Genomic DNA, 3890 nt, shown 5'->3' with positions numbered 1-3890 from the left:
TAAATCACGAACGCGTTAAATAGTGTGAGAACGTGCCATTTGCTGTCATTAGCACCTTTTAACCCCCCCCCCCCAAAAAAAAAAAACGGCTTAACACATGTATGGGAGAAGGAAGGGAAAAGGAATAAGAAAGGGGCCCAAATGTGTACTTACGTGTTTTTTTTTTTTTCTTAGCCATGTCTTGAAGCAGTCGAGTGGATTTTCTTTGGGGTATGCGTTCATGTTGCATGCCAAAAGGATGCAACGGCCCTCACTGGCTATGCGTACTCTAGTACAGTGGCTGACAGGGACGCAAAACACACGTAAAGGGGTGAACACACGCTACGACGACGCTACGACTTGTCTAAAGGGGTAAAAGCGCCGCGCTGAAGTCACGGTCAGCCCGCCCGGAGGGAGGTGAGGGCTGACCTTAACGCGGTGGTAGCTTAGCTCGAACTCCCGGTCAAACGAGGTGAGATATCAGATGTGACCTCCGCCCTTGCTGAGCGAAAGGTTATATTTGGGACTTTTGGATCCACGTGGAAAACAGCCACGTGGTCCACTGGTAACCGAAATAGAATTATCCACATCCTGTAGAATTATCCACATTCTAGGGTGTGTGTGTGTCTGTATGTGTGTGTGTGTGTGTGTGTGTGTGTGTGTGTGTGTGTGTGTGTGTGTATGTATGTTTGGGTGGGTATGTATATGCGTTTGTGAGCGTGCGTGTGTGTGTGGTTTTCCTGTGTACTTTTACATTTACAAGGAAAAAGGAAAAAATATCCCTTTCACAGGATATAAAGAGCCTAGGTCATGACAAAAGAGCAGCTCAGGTTATGAGGACAGAAGCAGTAGAGCCTGCAGAGTCGGTTCTTCTGTTCGAGTGCATAAAGATTAAGGCATGGTAGGAAACAAACAAACAAACAAATAAAAAAAATCCGTTGCGGGTCAGGGAAACTAAGAAGCCTCACCACATAGTAACAGGCCATCAGGAAGATTTTTACTAACACGTATATGCCATGGGTATCACGAGGGTATAAGCGGTACCAAGAAGAGTTTACAAGCAGTGTTAACACCCATGGCTTCTTCTCCAAAATTAACTGAGAATGAATATCTTCACAGTACAAAAGACGTCTCTAGTCGGTTTTGATTGTATCCTCGTCAGAAATACAATATCACCGAAACCGTTCAAATACATCTCTTGTACTGTGAAGATATTCTCATTCATACCTTTTCTACATTTGTCGTAAGGAACACGGTTCCTATATTGTTTTATTTGAGAGGAGCCAAAGTACTTTTACAGGCAATGTATTTTTGTGTTACGAAGCATAGTAACAATTAGAGGCATAACCCATGACAAAGTGACTGTCCCTGTTGCAGAACTACCAGTCTTCCTGTATAATGAAGTGCTATCGATTGCGCAGCGATTTTGACAGCTGTATATCATTGAAATTCTACAGTAGATGATGTGAGATACTCCCCAACAGTATCGATAAGCTATCTCGGGACCTTACATGCGCTTTTTTGTTGACTCTAAAATCAGTCGAGTTGTCTTGCTATCGAGAGTGACGGACAGTTTCTCAAAGGTAAGTGAAGTTCACATTTCTCCCCAAATACTCACTTCTTGGGAGAATTTTGCATTCCATACGACCACAGAACCATTTATTTTGCTCTTTCGTTATGTCCTCTTAGCCTCCTCGTACTATTCTTGTATTTATTCATACTCGTAATCTTATTTCATGTACTCTTTACCATTCTTTCTCTTATGTTCCTTACGTATTCCCACGGCAGTACACTGCACTGTACTCCTACTGATGGATATTGACGCCCGTAAAATTTCATACAAATTATTACCACTGTTGAAATGTTTACATCGACATTATTATGGTTTGCGATGGTGATGTCATTAGAATCACTCCTGTTGTTTTTATTATTGCTTATTAATGAAATCTTTGCTGTTATTACCGTCGTTATCATTTTTACTATTGAAATTACTATTTCTATTACAAAAGTAAAATTACCCTTATCATTATCATCATTTTCGTTGTCGTTGTCGTTAACATTATCATTATTCTTATCGTCGTTATCATCACAGTGTTTTTTATACACATTAATATCGTTAGTGTTATAACTATGAACTTTGAGGCTGATGACCCTATACTTTTCAAGCATCTGATGGTTTCATCAAGGTATTAAGAGGAGTGAATCAGAATCAGAAATATATATTTACCTATGTCAGTTTATGCGAATAGAACGAAGGGAAGAACATGAATTTCACAAGTCGTTTTATATTCATATCTATATCCTAGATTTCCAGTGGCAGTTATATATAACGTAAATTCCTCTCTCGCACTCATTTTCAAAAACGGAATTCCCTTCCCAGCTTCATTATTCTCGCAAGGATGATTTAAAATACCTTGCTATTTGTCGCGTGTAACCGCCAACTTACTGTGTAATGAGCACTAGGACACGAAGTAAGAATGACCCAAAAATTCGTCTGTGACCACCCTTTGTATACCTCACTTGGTGTTTACACATACGTTACTTATGTATACCTCATTTAATTAGTCTTTAGCTGTGTAAGACAATTAGTACTTAATTTTTTTTTTAGAAAGATGATATTTTATTTTCTTAGAAAGATGATATTTATTTTACTATTTTGTATCCGGTGCTATATATGTTTATATTATTACACCAAGATAAGGAAACTGTAAAATATGCGAGTTTACCCTACATATTTCAGTTTTCTTTGTTTCCCCCACAATGCATTATCTTTAATTAAGGCGTACGCAGTTATATGTCACTATTGTTTGTTATATTAAGGTTCTATAATGGATATTTTAATGAAGAAACCAATATGTATTATTTTGTTGCTGGAGAGATTCATTTAAGTTCCGGTATTATGCTTGTATGGAGTAAGACGAACCATATGTTTGTAATATATGTGACCTGAGTAGGTGTTAAAATGTTAAGAATATACAGTGTTAAACCCAGATATTATGGCCATAACCAGAGAGAGAGAGAGCCGAAACAAGTGCCTGGTAAATGCCCGAAAATGGTTAGTAAAATTCTCTAATCACCAGAAGTAAGAAAGAACATTCAGCTGTACTAATATCAATAATAACAGTTTAAATACTATAGATCTGATTACAGAACAATAACAAAGTAATCATTTGAGAACAAATTGGAAAACCATGGTAAATAGAATATCTTCTTCACAGCTAGTGGCTGACACGTCGTACTTGGATACCATTCAGATGTTTCTCTGTTATTATTGAGGATTTAAAACCCATTCAAGGAGTAAGTGTTCTTGAAATTTATGATAGAATAATGCAAACATGAGGGTTTCATAAAAATAATATATTGTATAAATATAAAACTACTCAATCGTATGTAATGTCATAAATATACATAATTTGCTTGTTTATCAAAAGTAGTTTTTGTTCCCACAACAAATCAGCTATATTGAATCTTTGTTTTATCTTTAAAAATAGAACAATGGTTTCTTTTTTTTTTTAATAATGTTTTTTTCGGTTTTCCTGTTTTGTTGTTTTGTTTGCTTCATGATATGTCCTTGGAGACATAGACCAGATGTAAAGCAGATGGCATCCTTAGGAATCCTTTGAGCTGATACAGTGAAGAAATTAAGAAATTTGAGAAAAGTCTGTACAGACAAAGGATTCAAGAAGAAGACATAAGAGAAGGACCGTTTATACTACACACATTAGTGGAGAAGTGGACATCTGTGTCAGTTAAGATTTTTAGCTGTACAAGTTTAATGATTTATAATTCAGTATATCAAGAAGTGTAAGATTGTCAATTGTTTGATATTACCCTTCTCTCAGTTACCTCTAAGACTGAAATTAGATCATCAGTAACACTCTTATGATTATTGTATTTTATAGTGTGGGTTC

At 36.7% G+C, this 3890-nt stretch overlaps 1 protein-coding gene across 1 annotated transcript in view; it reads left to right on the top strand.

Annotated features, from left to right (window-relative positions):
* Positions 1-1391: 1391 nt before the first annotated feature.
* LOC119568919 (sulfotransferase 1C4-like) overlaps positions 1392-3890 on the top strand; it is a gene marked incomplete at its 3' end in the record, with an annotated part of 4220 nt that continues 1721 nt past the window's right edge. Inside the window, 1 exon segment of the mRNA XM_037917317.1 lies at positions 1392-1562.

This window comes from Penaeus monodon, unplaced genomic scaffold (assembly GCF_015228065.2).
Source record: "Penaeus monodon isolate SGIC_2016 unplaced genomic scaffold, NSTDA_Pmon_1 PmonScaffold_11577, whole genome shotgun sequence".
In the NCBI taxonomy this organism is placed as follows: domain Eukaryota; kingdom Metazoa; phylum Arthropoda; class Malacostraca; order Decapoda; family Penaeidae; genus Penaeus; species Penaeus monodon.
The sequence above is the reverse complement of the archived record's forward strand: the minus strand, read 5'-3'. Positions and strand labels throughout refer to the sequence as shown.